Source organism: Vicugna pacos, chromosome 22 (genome assembly GCF_048564905.1).
Source record: "Vicugna pacos chromosome 22, VicPac4, whole genome shotgun sequence".
Taxonomy (NCBI): domain Eukaryota; kingdom Metazoa; phylum Chordata; class Mammalia; order Artiodactyla; family Camelidae; genus Vicugna; species Vicugna pacos.
Window position 1 is genome coordinate 28732268 of NC_133008.1, and position 19558 is coordinate 28751825.

General features: G+C 49.4%; 1 protein-coding gene and 1 long non-coding RNA gene across 11 annotated transcripts in view; one reads left to right on the plus strand and one right to left on the minus strand.

Moving 5' to 3' along the window:
• Positions 1–19558, plus strand: part of RFX2 (regulatory factor X2) — a 99397-nt gene that overhangs the window by 23288 nt on the left and 56551 nt on the right. The window contains exon 2 of one of the 10 annotated variants that reach the window (XM_072947858.1): positions 1493–1731. The exons of the other annotated variants lie outside the window; for them this stretch is intronic. The gene's annotated coding sequence lies outside the window, so the exon portion shown is untranslated. The remainder of the gene's footprint in view (positions 1–1492; positions 1732–19558) is intronic. 10 annotated transcript variants of the gene reach the window in all.
• On the minus strand, positions 2474–7257 carry LOC140688370 (uncharacterized). The gene is made up of 3 exons (XR_012063006.1): positions 7068–7257; positions 5922–6027; positions 2474–2723 (listed from the first exon to the last, which is right to left on the minus strand). It is a non-coding gene; the product is annotated as an uncharacterized lncRNA (long non-coding RNA).

Consider the following 19558-nt stretch of genomic DNA (forward strand, 5'->3'; position numbering starts at 1 on the left):
CTGTGGCTCTGGCCATGTGAAGGGTTTGAAAGCTGGTTGGAGGTGGGGAGCTGCATGATGTCTTTGTGGGACACCACTGACTGCCAGCACGTTTAATTAAATCACGTGAACTTGCAGTGTTTTATTGGCACATGATTGGATTCTAAAATATCATGCTGCAGCACGGTAGCACCTACGAGCACGTCTTTTAAAACTTCTGCTGCGGCGTCTTCTGCTGTGGAATCAGGCGTGACGGCCTGATGAGTGTTTCCCGGTGATGCAGTGCTTGTGGGGAGTGTTCTCTTGTTTCCGGCTATTCACTAGCAGATAACAGGAGCCCTGTACCAAGGGTTTGAGAAATATTTGTAGGGCAGACTGTTTTCAGTCTGAGAAATGTCTCCATCACATATTTGTCTGTAAATTGGCAAAAGTGCTGTTGTTTTATTTGAGCAAAGAAAGCCTGTGGAATCTTTTAATATTCCAAGGAACTTGGGGTTGGGTCAGGGGCGAGGGCGTCGAACCTTCTCCATAAAGGACCAGATAGTAAATATTTTAGGTGTCTGGGTGGGCCAGACGGCCCCTACTGCAACTGCCCGCTCTGAATGGCGGTGGCCGTGTGCCAATAAACTTTACTTGTGGGTGCTGAAATGTGAATTTCATGTAATTTTCAGGTGTCAGAAAATATTTTGACTCTGGTATTTTGTTCAACCATTGGAAAATGTGAAAATCATTCTTAGCTTGTGGACCGTGCAAGATCAGGCAGCAGACTGAGCCGGACTTGGCCCGGGCGTGGGCCATGGTTTGCCGACCTCTGCCCTGTGAGAGAGGATGGCACGCAGGGGCTCCGCCCGGCGTTCGCAGCCCGTCCCCCCCCCCCCAGAACCCTCAGGCCGCGCCCTCTGCTCCAGCCAGCTCGGCCCACTTGCCCTTCTTCCACCTGCCCCACCCCCGGGACACACCCTGCCTGTGCCTGGCTCCAGCTCTTGAACTAGTCCGCCCGCCCCGTCTGCCCCCACCCCTCCCCAAACCCCGCTGTGGGATGGTCCTGCCCGGACAGCCGGGTTCAGGATGAGACCTTCCCAGATTCCCCGCCCCATCATTCATGGTACTGAGTTCCGCCTGGAGTCTGCACCTGTCACCTTTGCCACAGAGGAGTTATTTGTGTCTCCTTTTCTCTCTCATGTGGTACAAGAACCTTGAGGACAGAGACCAGGTCTGACTGTCTCTGCACGACACCAAATAGAGTAATGATTTGTTGAATTGACCCCAGTTCTTACTAGATCAAGATCTAATCGTGCTCTAAAAGCATTTTGCCTACTTTCCAGTAGAACAAGGCTTCATAAGATATTTGTGATTTCACAGTTGGGTGATTTATTCTCAGAGTCTGCTGAACTGCGATTGTGCAATTGAGATGTCATGGAAGCTGTGTGTGTAATTTTAAAGTTTCTATTAGCTACCTTTTGCAAAGTAAAAAGAGGGGAAATTAATTAAATAATAAATTTTTTTAATCCAGTAGGTCCAAAATATTGTTACTGTAACACAGCGTCAATATGAAGCAGTTTTCATTGAGATAGCGCACATCCTGGTGTGTTAAGTCTCTGAAGCCCAGTGTGTGTTTGGCACCCATGGCACATCTCCATTCGAATGGGCCGCATTCCAAGAGCTCAGTAGCCACGGTGGCCGGCGGTGCAGGGAAGAGCGTTAACATGAAGACAGACAGGATCTTGAGGTCACCCATACTCTTTTTTTAAGGTATTATTTTTTTTTTTTAGGTATCATTTTTAAAAATTTTTTTTTTTTAATTTGGATTTTGTGAGGGGAGTTAATGAGGTTTTATTTATTTATTTTTAGTGGAAGTACTGGGGATTGAACCCAGGACCTTCTGCATGCTAGGCACACACTCTACCACTGAACTATACCCTCCTCATGTCACCACCCCCAATCCCTGCTCTTTAAAAGGGCCAGCAGCTGAGCTGCTTACCGTGTTCAATATTTCACAGCCTCACAGTTTGAAGTCGCTCACAGGGCTGCGTAGCACAGGTCCCCCGACTCGAATGTTTGCCATTTTCCCAAAGGATCTTGATTGGACTTTGCAAACAGGTGTCCACTCCGGGCCACTGGGCAATTTGATCCCAGAATTCCCTTGTGACCATTTAGGGACTTTGGGATCCTTATGGACAGGCCCCCTAAACCTGTTGACTTCCTCTTTTCCATCACGGAAGTCCTATCTTTTCACTGTAAAAAATCCAACTGGTACGAAAAAGTGAAAAGGGACGAGAGAGCCTCTGGCTCCCCCTCTCCTCTCCTCCTGCCCCTCCCTCCGCTGGCAGAGTTCAGAGTCGATCCTTTCAGACATTTTGTATGCAGATGAAACATACTCAGTGCTACTTCATTATTTTTTAATTGAAATGTAATTCACATATCATAAAAGTCACCCCTTCATAAAGTGTACAATGTTGTGGTTTTCAGTATATTTACAAGGCGATGCAGCCACCACCACCGTCTAGTCCCAGAACATTTCATCACCCCAGGACAAAACCCTGTCCCCAAGAGCAGTCACCCCCAGCTCCTTCCTAGCCCCTCACAACCCACTCAACCCACTCTCTGTCTCTGTGGATTTGCCTGTTCTGGACATTTCACATCCGTGGAATCATTCACTCTGGCCTTTTGTGATGGGTCCTCTCACTGAGTAGCATGTTTTCAAGGTTCATCCATCCTGTGGTGTGTGTCAGAGCTTCATTCCTCTGATGCAAGCAAAAAAAAAAAAAAGGAGAGGATTGTATCATGCCCAGTTTTCTGCGACCTGCTGCTTTCAGCTAGTGTTTAGTTTGTATCTTTCCTTGTCCTCTGTGTGTGTGCTGCGTCTTTTCCACATTCCTATGTGAGATCCCACCAGGCGGACGTGTCCTGGGGTATTTAATTGGCTCCTTATGAGGGGCAGTTCATTTACCCTTTTTCGCTTTTACTGACGTTGCTTCAGGAAACTTCCTTGTCCGAGTATGTTTATGCGCCTGCGGGAGACGTTTGCAGACTCTCAGAAGGGGACTTGCCGGTTGGAAGGGCTCCCTTCCCTTTGCACCAGCTCCCTTTCACACTCACGCTGCAGTCCCGCAGTGGAGGTCACGTCCCCCTGTGTCCTTGCCTGAAACCACACCGCCAACCCCACCCCTACCCACGTGGCGCCCTTTACAAGGTGCCTTGACTCCAGGTCCCCTTAAGAGAACATTGGGTCTCGGGCCTTCTGACAGTCAGGTGAACACGTGTGTCCTCCCGCCGGAAACACACAACAGACGCACCCTCGTGTTCTGCCTGTGATTCGGGAGGTTCCAGGACGCCTGGCAGCCTCTCCCTGGACCAGCCCCTGCTTCTGAAACTTGTTCCCTGTCAGTCCTGCTCTGTCCACGTCACAGCCCACATGCGGGTGACTCAGACCCAGTCTGTCGCCCCGAGCTGCACCCGTGGCCGCAGGGGCCTCTTGAGGAGGCTCCGTGGCTTGGCCGGTTTGTGCCAACACAAGTTCATGCTTGTTAACTTGACTCTGAGCTGTCTCTCACCCAGCAACGATGTTTTCCCACCCCTCTGAGTTCCCTGTTGATACGTGGTTTTCACCTCTTTGCTACCGTGACAGGCCACCAAAGCATTCACACTGCCGCTGTTGCAGCAGGAGACCTGTCCCCAAGGGCCAGCGCACATCCCCTGGTGCCAGCCAGGGACTGGTGCTCCGGTGGCCATGTCTGCCCTCGCCAGCTCCCAGGGGAGCCAACCTCTGTCCCCCTGTGTCACTGACTTCTCATAGTGTAGACACCTCTTAACTCCACACCAATGGTTTAAAACCAGAATTCTTGTTGAGTGGAATAAAGTTATTCATCCTTTTTAATAAAAAAAAAACTCTTTTGTTTGTTTTGGGAGGAATAATTAGGTTTATTTATTTATTGTTTGGGTATTTTTAAGTGGAGGTACTGGGGGTTGAACCCAGGACCTCGTACCTGCTGAGCACATGCTCCACCACTGAGCTAAACCCACCCCAAGTTATCCATCCTTAATCGAAGATTTCCCCCACTGTAAATTTAATGAATCATACTTTTCTTTTTAATGGCCTCTAAGACTCCTGAGACACTGACCTGATCTGGTTTACCTTTGTTCGAGTTTCATGAATGTCGAATCTTCCGGAAACGATCGCTTCTTTATCCTCCAGAGGGAGGTTCTGGGACATAGTCTCATTTCAGATTCCCGATGGTGAGAACCTGCCTCTCGCTGTTCATTCCTCACTCCTTCCCCACGATTGGTGCTGTTTACGGGACACGTTTGGCCAAATGTTCTGGCATTTTGAAAACAGACTTCCTAACATCTCACCCTACGTCACTGAGGTTTTCAAACAGAAAGTCTCTCAGGAGTAGCGTGTAAGGAGTGTTTTTGTTTGTTAACCGAGCTTGCTCCTGAAAGCGTCGTAAAGAATTGTGACCTAGCAGCTTGTCAGGCCCAGCTTCCTCCTTGTTGGAGCGGTTCCGCGCCCCGTTTCTGCCTGGGTGAGAGCATGGGGACATGTTGGTTTGCACAGCGTCCATCCGCTCTCGTCTCGCGTTCACCCATGCTTGCCCTGTCACTTTCTTGTCATTGAGATAAAATTCACATAAGACTCATTGTTTTAAAGTACCGTGCAGCTCTTGGGGATGTTCGCACTGTGACATAACCTCTATCACTCTCTAATTCTAGAACTTTTCCTCCCCTCACCCCCACCGAGCAAACCTCGTGCCCCTTAACAGTCCCTGCCCCGGCCCTCCAGCCCTGGCAGCCACTAATCTACTTCCTGTCTCAGTGGAGTGGCCTGTTCTGGGCATTTCCGACAATGGAATCATAGAACACTTGGCCTTTTGGGACTGGCTTCTTCCCCTGAGCATAATGGGTTGAAGTTCACGTACGTTGTAGTGAGTGACAAGGCTTCCTTCCCTTTTATGGCTGAATAATACTCTGTTGTATGGTTGGACCACGATTTACTTACCCATTCATCCACTGATGGACATTCGGGTTGTTTCTCCTTTGGGGCTATTACGAGTAACGCTGCTCTGAACACCTGTGGACAAGTCCTTGTGTGGACATAGATGTTCATTTGTCCCAGGTGTAGACCTGGGAGTGGAGTTGCTGGGTCACACGGCGACTCCACGTTTAGCTCCTGGGGGAATGCCAAATGTTTTCCACAGCGGCCTCACCGCTTTCCATTCCCACCAGCTGTGTAGGAGGGCTCCAGTTTCCCCACATCCTCACCAACACGTCTTATTTTCCCTTGTTTTTATTGTAGCCAACCTAGTAGGTGTGAAGCGGTCTCTAGTTGTGGTTTTAAATTTCATTTTCCAAATGACTGACCATGTTGGGCATGTCTTCATTTGCATATTGTCCACTTGTAGACCTCCTCTGGAGAAATGTCTGTTCAAAGGTATCCTCTTTTACCGTCTTCTTGTATCCACAGATCCACAAGACCTCTGAATCATAAAGGTTCAGGGGTGCAGGTCAGTGTTACGTGGGGGAGGCAGGGGTCAGGATCCACACAGGACCTGAGCGCTGGTCCCCTCTGCCTCCTGACATGGCTCCCGCTCTAGCCTGTGGGCATGTCATTCCAGAGACTTCCCGACACTGCGTCCTCCTGCTCCAGGGGAGAGACATGACAGGGGCATGGGCTGTCACCCTCAGAGTGTCCTTGAGCCTCTGGCCACTGAGATTTCTAGAATGTAGTTTGTCATCACATGGCCTGCTTGATTACCTGTCCATCTGTTTATCCAGAATCATTTTTAGGCTCTCTCTTAGAGATAAGAATGATTTTGTACATTTTTAAGTGGTTGGGGGAAAAACCCAAACAGAAGCATAATGTATTGGAACCCATGAAATCGTATGAAACTCACATTGCAGTGTCCAAGAGTGAAGGTTCATTGGCCCACAGATGTGCTCACCTGTGTCCGTAACATCTGGGGCTGCTTTCGCCCTACGTTGGAGGGGCTGAGTAGTCTCCACTGAGCATATCCAACCCGCAGAGCCTGCAATATTGGCTGTTGGACCCTAAACAGAAAAAGCCAACCAGCGGCCGGTCTGACGCAGCGCAGGTTACGTCTGACTGGCCCTCAGCACAGCATCAGGCGTTTGTGGACCCGACGCCGGTTCAGAGGTGTGATTTGGAGGGGAGGACCCGTGACTTCCCAGCACTTTTAACATTACTTTTCACTTCCTTTAAGGTAAAGGGAATAGTGTTTACTGTATTATCCTCTCCTGTTTGCTATAATTAAAAGAGCCCTGGTCTGGCCACATGCATCCTGCAGGCTGAATCCCCTTGGCCTCCTAACATCTGTGAGACGGTGCGTTTCCCAGATCCCAGCATTACCTCCACATTCAGCATCTCTCCTGGCATCCTCCCCATCTTTCTGGCCCCAGAGAGCCGGGCTGAGGTTTAGACAACACTCAGGGTTCCCGAGGAAGTCTGGGTTCCTCTCTTCTGGTTGCCGACAGTCGGCCCCAGTGGCTGTCACCCGAGGACTAGTATCCCTCGGCAGATCGCACTGACTCTGGAATTTGGTGCGCCAGTCAGGTCACCCATGGGTAATTTCTGAAATGAATTTCTGCTCTTGTGGGAAACCCAGCATCTGAAACCGTTGCCTCAGTATTGGAACCCTCTCGAACAGTGAGATGTAAGAAATTAAAATGTGGAATGGCCAATCAATTTAAAAAAATCAGCTTTTAGAGATCAAGAAAGCTGACTATTTCCACATTTCAGCCCATTCACATAGAGCTAAAACCCGCCTTGGGATGACTTCCCCGTAACTTCGCAATCGTTGGTCCTAGCTGAATTTTTGAGAGTGGAGACACTGCTGGAATGGCTGCTAGACCCCCAGGAGGAGCTGGGACTGCTTCCCTGGGGTAGGAGTTAAGTGGGCTCACCTTGAGCTCTTCACCGCAGCGCTGGTTAGTGTCAGCCACCAAAGGGCCACCACAGATGCCAAATCGATGCCAAATCATGTCTGCTTCCTCGGTCCTATTCAGTTAGGGTGGATGTGAAAAAAAAAAAAAAAAACAACCCACAACATTGCTCTTCTCCCCTTAATTACCTGCTGGCCGAGGTTTCTCTCTTGGAGTTCCTCAGATCTGCGGCATTCCTGGGCTTGGTGGCCTGTGGGTTGGTTAATTACCACCAAGGTGGTCATTGAAGGATGGGCTAATTATCAGCACGATCCCTTCCTGGACTGTTTGAATCCCAAAAGATGGCGTGATGGCCGAACAGTCTAGCCACCTCCAAGCTGTGGCTTCCTGCTAGAGACAGGGCAGGTGACCCTCCCCTCCTGTGACCGCCGTCTGGCCCTGTCTGCCTTCTGTGGTGGTGGGAGGGGCAGGCACGGCCAACGCTCCACCCCCTCCAGGGAGTGAATTAATTGTGTCCATTTCTCCTAAAGACTGCTGACCTGCCTGGGTCCTCCAAGGCTTGTCTAACTGGAGTCCTCGAATTTGTGAAGTTTAAAAAAAACCAAACATATAGCCCAGTGGTTCTTCTCCTTTCTTCAGCCCGGGCCTCTGTCAGAGTCTGCTGAAAGCTGGGAGTTTCTCCCAGAAGAACAGGCACAGACACTTGTGCTCCGACTGGAATTTCACGTTCAAGTTCAGGTTCACGGATTCCCCGAAGTACAACCCCTGCTGAGTCCTCAGACCCAGTTACAGGAACCTGCTGTCATCGTGTGAACAGGCATATTGCAGAGGAAAGAAACCACTTTCCAAGTATCCTCTAGGTTTTAAAAATAGAAGAGCAAGAATGAGGTCAAAATCGAACACTTGATAGTAAACAGAAAAGGCAGGGAAGGGACCCTCCTGTGTGTATGTACCTCTGTAGAGCGCTGGGAGTCAGCTTCACTCAAATTCCGGATGGAAATAATAGTGAGGAAGTCCCCACTGGACGCAGGAATAAGGGGTCTGCACAGATGTGGCCACTGATATTGAAGCAGAAAAGCAGAACTCATCTAATTTATGTCGGCTTCTTTCACAAATTCACTTTTGTGGTGCTCTTTCTGGCAAGATTAGATCCTCATGTGTTATTACTTAACTTTAATTACTTGGTTATAAAAATTGACCCCAACAAGGATGCCAAGACCATTCAGTGGGGAAAGGACAGGTGCTTCAGCCAATGATCTTGGGAAACCGGTTATCCACATGCAAAAGAGTGAAGTGGGATCGTTATCTGCTTTACACCACATACAGAGATTAACTCAAAATGAGTCAAAGATCGAAATGTAAGAGCTAAAATGATAAAACTCGTAGAAGAAAACATGGGAGGAACTCTTCATGACATGGGATTTGGCAATGATTCCTTGGATTTGACACCAAAGGCGGAGGCAACAAACGAAAAAACAAATAGAGAAATTGGACATCATGAAAATTTTAAACTCTTATACTTCAAAGGACATTATCAACAGAGTGAAAATGCTACCCATGGAATGGGAGAAAAATGTTTGCAAATCATATACCTCATAAGGGGTTACTATCCAGACTATATAAAGAACACCTACAACTCAACAATAACACCAAAGAAACCCCACTTAGCCTGATTAAGAAATGGACAAACATTTGAACAGACATTTCTCCAAAGAGGATATACAAATGGCTAATGAGCACGTGAAAAAATGCTTAACATCACTCATTGTCAAAAATAAAAATCAAAACCACAGTGAGATACCACTTCACACCATTAGGATGGCTACTATTGAAAAAATGAAAAAAAAAACCCAGAAAATAATAAGCATCGTCAATGATGTGGAGTGGTTGGAACCCTTGCACGCTCCCAGGGGAATATAAAATGGTGCAGCTGCTGTGGAAAACAGTGTGGTGGTTCCTAAAAAAGTTAAACATGGAATTACCATTCAATCCTGCCATTCCTCTTCTAGAATAATACCTAGAGACTTAGACAAACACTGGCACACCCATGTTCACAGCAGCACTATCACAGGAGCCCAAAGATGGAAACAGCCCAAGAGTTCATTGAAAGACGAATGGATAGACCAAATGTAGTCCATCCACACAGTGGAACATTACTCAGCCTTAAAACGGGAGGAAATGCTGACACCTGCCACGACATGGATGAACCTTGAGGACATGATGCTCAGAGAAATAAGCCAGTGACAAAAGGACAAATACTGTATGATTCCACTTATATGAAGTCCCTAGAGGAGTCAAATGCATAGAGACAGGAAGTAGATGGTCGGGGCCACGAACATTTATTCTCTGGCCCTTTATAGAAAGTTGGCCCACGCCTGATTGAAATCAGTGTACTGTACTGATCCCTAACAGTGAGTAACTGTAACCGAACAGCAGATTCAACGCCTTGTTCATTTCCTGTCTCCTCTTTTATGTGCCCCTTTTAAAAACTGAGTGCACACTCATAAAGAATTTATTTCTTTGGATAATGGTGTTTATAAGTCAGTAGGGACAATTCACACTGGATTCATAAGCCAGCTGTTGCTTGTGGGCTGTGATCAAAGTGTATAATTACCTGCATTTAAATTGTAGAAGCTGTCATTTACTTTCCTGTTAACTAAATAGTTAATTAGTTAACCCTTCATGTACTGGGATGAATGTTACTTAGCTTCTTCATAGAATGGTATTTTTCCTGCCCAGCTTCCATATATAGGTCTTAAGAAGCTCAATTAGGAACTTAAGCATTAATTATCATTGAAACTTTTAAATAGTAAGTGCTGTGGGAGCTTCCTCTGTGGTTTCCTGCTTTCACTCTTTCTCCTAACAATCTAAAAAGAGGGCTCTTTTAGGAAGATAAGTCAGATCATATTGTGCCCCCACCTGGGGCTTCCCTCAGGAATTGGAATAAACCCCAGACTTCTGGAGGTGCCCTTGGGTTCTCTGCTGACCCTGCAGCAGCCCTGCCCTCCTCTGCCACAGGGCCTTTGCACCTGCTGCTCCCTGTGCCAGGAGGGCTCACTCCCACCTCTCCCCATGTCTGGTCTGCTCTCAGATCAACACCATCCTCCACGGCACCTTCAACTGGCCTGCCAAGAAGTTGGGACCCCCGTCTCCCCCACCACCCCTAGCTCTGTCCCCCTGCCAGGTCTTCCTGAAATAACCTTGTGTCTCTGGCGACTGGTATCTTGTCTGACTCCCCTGCCCAAGGATGTCAGCGCCCCAGGAGCAGAGCTGTCAACACCTTTGAATCCTCAGAGCCTCAGCCAATGCCTGGCCCTCAGTAAATCAGTCTGTTCCTTTGGCTCACTCCTAGTTTACATTTCCATACCGCTCTGTGAGTTTTCACACGCACGTAGATCCTTGCCACCACCCCCCACCAAGGGGGCAGAGAACAACCCCAACGCCCCAGCCTGGTCCCTTGAGCTGGCCATCTGCAGTAAGACCCTTGCCCCACCCTTGTCCCCCTGCTGCCCCACGCTGCTCCCTGTCCCTGTAGCCTCGCCTTCATCGCAGTGTCACGTACGCAGAGACACACAGCACATGGCTCTTGAGACTGGCTTCTCTCACTCAGCGGAAAGCATCTGAAATCCATCATGCTGGTGTGTGTTTCAGGGATTTGCTCTTTTTACTGCAAGGTCATGCTCCACCGAGAGAATGTCCCACAGTTGACTTACCCAGTAAGGCTTCTTTTTGTGTTGGATGCTGAATGAACAGTAAAGGCTTCGGTCGTAAGAGCAGCAGCGCCCGGCAGACCAGGTGGGCTGAGCAGCGGGCTTCCCTGCGCAGACAGCAGCCTGCGGGCGCAGCTGCGTGTTCACACGAGCCCACGTGCCTCCGAGGGCTTACAGAGGTAGCACCATTCTTTAAAGGATATGTAAGTTATACAAAAATCTTGCTCCTATAAAGGACCGTCATCTGCAGAAGTCATTAAGAAATGGAAGTTTCTCCTGATCCTCCTCTCTCCTTCGCCTCCCATGAGATAAGCCCTGGTAGTAATACCGTGTGTGTCCTTCCAGACCTTTTTAATGAATTTACCTATTTTAGAGCATATATAGTTGCATTTTTTTTTACATAGATTCATTCTTCAAGTATTTGAGAGTCTGTTCTGGGCCAGGCACTGTGTGTCTTGGAGATCTGTCTTGGGGAAGGTACCTTGTTCTTTTTTGCCCATATTTTTTTTACAACTTTATTGAGAGATAATTCATATACTATAAAGTTGATCCATTTAAAGTGTACAGTTCAGTGGTTTTCAGTATAGCCAGAGAGTTGTAGAGCCATCACCACTAACTCCTGAACATTCCATCATGCCAAGGAGAAACCATGTGCCCATTAACAGTCACTGTCCATTCCCCATTTCCCCAGCCCTCAGCAACCACAGATCCACTTTCTGTCTCTCTGGATTGGCCTGTTCTGGACGTTTCACGTAGAACCACACGCTGTATGTCCTTTTGTGTCTGCTTTTGTCACTGAGCATTGTGTTCTCAAGGTCCATCCACGTTGTAGCGAATGTCAGAGCTTCTCTCCTTTTCATGGCTGAGTAATGTTCCACTGTATGCTTGGACCACATTTTGCTTAATCAGCTTACAGACATTTGAGTTGTTTCTACTTTGACGCTCTTAAGAATCATGCTGTTATGCACATTGGTGAACAGTGTGTGTCCACATACCTTTCCAGCGTGTGTTTCTGTAGGGTAAATTCTGAGAGTGGAGGAAAAGAGACGCTGCTTTCAACTAGCTCTTCATCCTCAGGCTGTGTGGGTTTAAACACATCCTAGGTCTCAAGGGATGCTCAGAGGTCATTTTCTGCAAAGGCAGACCCTGCTCTAGGACAAGAATCCCCCTGCCCACCCCCAGCACCAGTGCTGCATGGCTCCACCTCTGCATAGGGACATGTGGGGACACCGCAGGCACCATCACCTGCTGGAGACTAGGCCACTGGTTTAGATGCAGACCCTGGAAACTTGTGGCAAAAGAGGCAAAGCAAAAAGGATCTCCTAATGAGGAATTAAACTCACCAGGTATTCTTGTGGAAGGACGGGATTTCTGAGCAGGGAAAGGGGGCTGAGGATGAGACGACACTTTTATAACAGCAGCGTGGCCGTGTTCACTTGGAAGGAGCAATGCTGGGAGAGAATCAAGTGTGAAGTATTTGGCCAGAATGACGAACCCCACAAATATGCCCTGGAATGGCTACAGCACACAGCACGGGGCGCTCCCCGGAGAGTTTCTCTCCCTTGTTTTGAAATCACAAAGAAGAAAGCACATGGCGGCTTTTAGGGCTTCAGGTATTGAAACAGGCAAAACCCAGCAGTGGATCTTGGTCGCGTTCGAATGGAGCGACTTACCACGACGCTGATACTTCCTGAGCACCTACTACGTGTGGGGCTGGCAAGCAAACCCCATGCTTTGTAGGCTTCATTTTATTTAACACAGTGACTCACCAGCCAGACAGGATTTATTTCCTCCATTTATGGATACAGAAGCGGAAACTCAGAAAGGTTTAAGGCACTCGCCGAAGGTCACCCAGCCAGCAGGTGGAGGGACCAGGATTCCAATCCGGGTGCCTGCTCTCAGCCATTGTGTTACATATATTCCTGGGACGTCGTCACTTGGCTTGTGCTGCGTGTCTGGGGGAAGGCCACACAGGTCCAGGATGCTCTTCCTCTCCTCCACTGAGATGAGACTCCCCCGCTCCACGTCTGTCCCCTGTGGTCCCAGCAGCCCACGTCCCTTGGCCAAGGTCGGCCACTTGGGGCGTGGCTGCCTGTCATCCATATTCTGTCTTCCTGAGTGTCGACCTTGCCCTGGGCACTGCCTGGGCAGACCTGTCGAGAGGTTGCCAGGAAGTCCTTGAGAGGTTGTCCACAGTCATTCCTGTGTAAGGGTGAGATGCACACCTCCTGTGTGCTAGAGAGCAAGGGATCTGGCCGCTTTCTGCCGGCGTCCTGCGTCCTCACGGGTGCTCTCCTAATCAGTGCGGGCTGAGCAGCATCCTGGGGAGATGCTTAGATCCCCAAAGAGGAGCATGCAGCCCAAATTATTGAGCTCAGCCACCCACATTCAATCTCATCTTCAACATGACACTTGCGCCAGAAAAAAGGAGGATCTGACTTAAAGAGAAATGCAAACGTGTCTTCATTATTCCAGCCCGTGTAAGCTATCAAGGGCCTTCCCCGCCCCACCCCCGAGGTTCGATCGTACTTTTTCCCTTATTCAAGTAGTTTCAAATTCCGTTTGGATGGAAATCTGTCAAATATTTATCTTTTTGAAAATTATGCCCAAGTAGTGGTACATGCTTGTCAACTGTCACGGTGGTCAAGCCACCGGGACTTCTCAAAGGAAGGGGGACTGGAAGCAGGATTGAAACGTGGGAGGGTTCGAAAGGTGGCTCTTTGTCCAAGTTGATGGTCGTTCGTTCCGGACGAGACAGGAGGGGGGGGAATAGGAAGCCATGTTTCAGGGTACCTGTCTGTTTTTCCACCTTTCAAACAGAGCTAGAACATTTTATTCCATTTTTTTTCCCTCCAGACTATCTTTTTCTCTGCTTTGGGAGCTGACTTAATACAGGGTGGGAATGAAGAGGCCAAAAACAGAACAGACGAAGCTGGGCATTTGTCCGGGTCCCGTGAGCTGCTTGCTGGCTTCCCAGTCCGGGTCCTGCCCAACCTCACGCCCGCTGAGTGTTTGCTGAGAGGAGGGAAGACTCATCTCAAGTCTTTTTCTGTTTGTTTGTTTTGGGGTGGGGGGAAGTAATTAGGTTTATTTATTTTAATGGAGGTACTGGGATTGAACCCAGGACCTCGTGCATGCTAAGCACACGCTCCACCACTGAGCTAGACCCTCCCCCACATCTCAAGTCATGATGTAACAGGAAAGTCAGTTAAAACATTCTCAAGGTCTGATGGTGTCTTTTTCAATTTCAAAAATAACACTCCCCTCCTCCCGCCGTGCTTTTGATGAGAAAGCCTTTCTAAAATGGAATCGATTTTAGTGTCTCTTCTTGGACTGAATTAGGCTTAATTTGGCTAAAAAACCTAAAACACCTCCAAGATTTCTCTCTTTGGCCTTAATTAGAATAATGGGTCTAACCACGGCAACAACGAAAACCCCGTTCTTCTCCATTTTGTCAGGGCACTCTGAGGTTTGGCTTGGGGGTTGAAACTTTCACGTGGCCAGAAAGAGAACATCCTTTTCTTCCAGGAGGACTGGACAAGGGGTTTGAGGTGAGGAGAAGGCTGATGGCAGATGCAATCACTATTTCTTTCTTTTCTTTTTTGTTTTACATTTTTTGGAGGGGGAGTTATTTAGGTTTATTTATTTATTCATATATTTTTGGAGGAGATACTGGGGATTGAACCCAGGACCTCATGCAGGCTAAACATGCATTTTACCACTTGAACTATACCCTCCCCCTTGCGATCACTATTTCTAATTTTGCCTTCCTTTGCTTCATTTTCATTTCTTCAGATCCCTGGGTGGTGCCAAAGGGATCTCAGACTAGATTTTCAGTCCTGAGCCAGTTGAGAGATATCTGTCGCCCAGAGACAGGTGACCACTTGCAAGCCATGAAGGTCCTTCCCTTCCTAAGGCAGACGAGGACTCTGCAAGCTGGCCCAGGGCCGTGCGACGCCCAGAGCGAGCGACCTCTGATCTCAAAACTCTCACAGCAAGATTCTTGGCCTCAATCGTTTAGCTTACGTTAGATTTCTTGGTAATCTCACATAGTTCAGGCATGACCTAGTAAGAAATACGCCTTTATTTTTCTTGAAGGACGGGGCTTCTGTTAGACAGTGGAGGGGGAGCCATGGGGTTGGGAGCAAGTGTTGGTCTGTCTGGCCCGTTCAAGCTGCTGTATCAGAACAGCACAGACTGAGCGGCTTATAAACAACAGAAATGTGTTGCTCACAGTTCTGGAAGCTGAAAGTCTGAGATTAAGTGTTCCGGGATGATCGGCGAGGACCCTCTCTGGGTCACAGACATCTCGCTGTGTCCTCACGTGGAAGGGGTGAGCTAGCTCTCTGGGGTCCCCTTTATAAGGAAGGGCACTAATCCCGTTCAAGAGGGCTCCACCCCCATGACCTGTGCACCTTCCTAAGCCCCCACCTCCTACCATGGTCAGTGGGAGCCCTGAAGCCTGGGGCCCAGGGAGGCCGTCTGTGGGCTCATTCTTGGCTCACCCTTCCAAGTTCAGGGTCTGTTAGAGTTTCTGCTGTGAGTTTGTAGCCCTGAGTGAGTTGTCATGCGTGATGCCCAAGTCCCACCCCAGAGTAGACTCGGGAGGCCCTGGAATCGTAACAAAGGGAACCCATGACTGAAGAATGGGTTTGGGGGCCAAGAGCTCCCCAAAGGGACTTTCAGGTTTGGGGTGAGCCATCTGTGACTCAGTGACACCTGCATCTTGGCAGACACTCTGCCTTCTGTCCGGGACTGGTGGACAGACGTCCATGCACCTGGCTCTGGCCAGCCCTTCCTCTCTCTTGCAGGACTTCCCGTCCTGCCCTACCTGTGCCAGGATGCTCCACCAGCAATTCTCCCCTCCTGTGTCACTTCCCTCCCATTGGGTCCTGCCCATCACGACACACACCTGCTGTCCCGTCTTCCACTTTCAGAAACCCTCTCTCAACTGGCCTCCCCTTCCAGCTGCCACTCTGTTCCTCTCCTTCTCTTTCCAGCAGAGATTCCTCAAAAGACTTATCTGTTCCTGGGTCTCCAGGCCTATGACCCTTGGTCTTTCTTGAACCCACTCCAATCTCTATGACTTTTGCTCATACCGTTCTTCTGGAACTGCTCTGTCGTGGTCATGGTGACCTCTCTGTCTGAACTTAGTGGTCATTTCCCAGCCCCCGATCACCTGGTGCTCAGGACACCACTCGCTGGTACTTCCTTGGCCTCCTCTTTTCAGGCTCCTTTGCTGGATCCCCTCTTCTTTAGGATCTCTAAATGATGGCCCTGGGCCTCTGCTCTCCCTTGACAAGCTCGGCCAGACTCATAGCTTTGAATAGATCATCTATACACTGCTGGCTCCAGCCCACATCCTCTGTACACTGCTGGCTCCAACCCACATCCTCTATACATGGATGACTCTGGCCCATGTCATCTATACACTGATGGCTCCAGCTTATTCCTTGCCCCTCAGACTTTCACTTACATATCCATCTGCTCTCTCAGCATCCCAACTTGGATGTCTGAGCCTCTCACACCTCACACCTGTAAAACTCAACTCTGAGGTGCTCCCCAGGCCTGCTTCTCCTGCAGTTTTCATGATCTCATCCTTTTAATTACAAAAAATCTTTGAGACGCTCTTGACTCCTTTCCCTCACACTCCACATCCAACCTTTAGCCAGCCCTGCTGACTCCACACCCAGTATTTATCCAGAATCTGACTGCTTTGCACCCCTTCCCTGCTGTCACTGAGGCCATGTCACCATCTCTCACCTGGATTATCACAGTAGCCTCTTAACTGCTCTCCCTACTTCCCCCCATCTCTTTCTTTACCTGTTCTCAACCCAGCAGCCAGAGGGACCTGGTTAAAACACAAGTCAAAGCATGTCGCTCTTGGGCTGAAATGCTCTGGTCACTTCCGTTTCACCCTAAGCAAAAGCCAAGCCCGTGTGATGGTCTGCGTGGACCTCTTCTCCTCCTGGTCTCCTGGTTCTCTCCACTCTAGTCACCAGCCAAATCTGGTCCCACCACTGGGCCTTTGCACTGGCTGTTCCCGCCACAGGAATGCTTTCCCCCTCGATATCTGAATGGCTCTGCCCCACTCTTTCCTCACCTCTTTAGTGAGTCTTCTCAGGGAGACATGTGACAACCCTTTAGAAATTGCTGCCCTGCCCACCCCACCCCAGCAGCCCCCACCTCTGCATCTGACACCATCTGACATAGGATATACTTTTCTTATTTCTTTTGTTTACTGTCTCTATCCCCTCCCTCCACTACCTACTGGGACACAAGCTTCACAAAGGAAGGCAATTTGGTTTGCTTTGATTCCCAGGCAATACCTGGCCCATGCTAGGCATTCAATAAGTAGTTTTTGATTGAAATCAATGACTAAAGCAACTAGGACCTCTGCGTCAGTCCTCTTCCCGGAGATGGGGTTTGGGGTCCTCAGGCTGCATGTCAGAGCCTCCCTTCGCGTGGCGGGGGTAGGGGGGTAGGTCCAGGCAGACTCAGCAGCGTCCCCTGGCAACTCCCATGATGTTGGCTGCTCGCGGTCTCCCCTCAGATTAGAGACCAGCTTGGTCACTGCTCTACGCTACCGCTGAGCCATGGGTTAACGGCCCTAGAGTCTGGCCTCAAATTCCTGGTCTCTCCGGAGCCCAGGTTCAGCTCCTAACAGCGTGGACTCCACCTTCCCTTCTTCTCAGAGACTCGCATTGATCTTGTCCAATTTATGCTAGGAGCCCCTTCTGGATGAGATCTTAAGATGAGATCTTAAGAAAAAAAGTTACTGTGCAGCCCTGACAACTCGTACCCGGGGCCGGACCTCAGGCAAGAGCTCAAAGGTGCGCTCCTGCCAGGACACGTCTCTCAGCGTCCTGCGCCTCCATCATCGAGAAAGCGGGCCCTTGCGGCTAGAGCCATGTACTTGCCGTTCAGTCAACATGTTGTAAGGTTTTCTGGCCACGCTCCCCTCAAAACCAGACCATGTCTTAGAACTCGACGCCCTGCCTTGTAAGAGTGCTGCCTGCTCCCGCTCCCCGTCCCGGAGCCTCGGGAGCCGGCGTGCCGCCTGCACGGCTCCGCAGAGCCCAGCTCACGCAGGGTCTGAGCTCAGCTGGTTTTGTTTTCTCTGTGGGTCAAGACTGGCCAACCCTCGGGACCTCCCTGCCACCTCTTTCTGGGGCTGCATGTCCCTCCCTGTGCTTCCTGCCATCTGGGGGCCCTGATGTGGCCTGGCTTCCTCTCCCAGAGTCCCCTCCCTGCGCGGGGCGGGGAGAGCCGGCACCGGGACCACACGCTGTAAGTTTCCTCCGGCCCAGCCCCAGGAGGCGTTTCTAATGCTGAGTCCTCGGTTCCGTTTGCACCTATTTCGTACGCACTTGACATTCTCAAAAGGCTTTTTAATTGGGTATCTACTCCTCTGTTCTTACGTGTTTTTCAAATAGCTGACTCCCCAGGCTGTTTCACTTTTTCTGGTCACTGCCTGGAAGACCCGTATGCAGCTATGAGCTACCCTACATTGTTGGCCTGATGATAAATAAATTCTTTCTTCTTGGAGAAAAAGGCACTTTCTCCTCCCAGCACTAGGAAGGATCGCAGAAGTCCCTCCAGTGATGCTTTCCGCGGAGACAGTTGGTCCTTTCTTGGGTTTTGTTATTTCAGAACAAATATGGTAAACTGTTTTCCCCGTGGTTACTATAGAGAGGAGATTATTTGCCTTTCTCTTCGGGCTTCTGAAAATAATAGATTACATATTTGGGAGGGTTTTTTTTAGATCTGGTTAATGTGAGATAGAGGGGATTGCTCCGGGGATGACATTGTTTGGTTTGGGAAGTATTCTCACCGTTGCCCAGCAACAGGCTCTTGGAGACGGGAGTGGACTACGTTGTCCCTGGCAACCGTTGTTACTCAGCAAACAATGAGGGCTGGCAAACAGCGCCAGGACCGCGGACTCCAGGTTCTAATTGAACATCTGCATATATTTTCCTCTGGTGAAATTACGTTTGAGTTTGATTTGCCACGACAGGTAGACCTGGGTCCACCTGGGGTCTACTTAGAAGAAAGTGTGTTGTCATGTTGACATTTCATCCTGTATAAACCAAGAGGAGCTGTGGGGGAGGAAAAACAAAACTTTGAGCTATTTGAATATGTCTTTGACTGCTCTCAACTAGAGACTTATTTCAGTCTTCAGTTGAATGTCTTTTTTGATCTCATTCCTTGTGTTTATAAATCAATACCTGTCCAGTCTACCTTCCTTATGTCAGCGAGAAGCTGCAACTTCCCGGGCGAGTTTCAGCATGATGTTTTTATATCCTGTTGTACAAGAATATCAGAAGAGCCAGGTGTTGAACCCTGACGGCTCACACGTAAAGACACTCACGTGCAAGTTTGGCTGGTGATGGAAACTGAAGCCTGAACCTTCTGGTTCTTCAGTATTCCTCTTAGGAAGCCGGGTGCTCAGGTGACCCTCAGGGGAACGTGTACATCATGCTTACTAGGGGAAGCAGGTATGTTCCCACTAACTCCTCACCCTGGTGAGGGGCACTTTGCAGCCATGGGGTGGATTTTGATCAGAACAGTCCCCCCCCACCCCCCACGTCCTCCTCACCAGCCAGAGATAGCGATTGTTTACCGGCGTTTGTTGCTTAGGTAAACACTGCCCCTGAACTTCATTCAAAGCCGGTGACACATTTCTTTCCCTCTTCCCTGTGCCACCCACCCCCTGCCCCGCCCACCAAACAGGGCTATAAATTGAGCCGTGTTAGTCAGGGCAGGTTTTTGGAGGGGACTTGATCCTGCCTCATTCAACCTGAGTGCAGTCTGGCTGACGAAGGCCCCAGCAACCGCGAAAGTGCGCCTGTATCGGAGCACGGCAGCCCGTGGTCGGGTGGTCAGTCAACAGCTCTCGCAGGGAGACCTGCTTAGTTGGATGGATTTTTGTTTCTTTTTGAAGGACAACCCCGCTCTGTGGCTGGGTA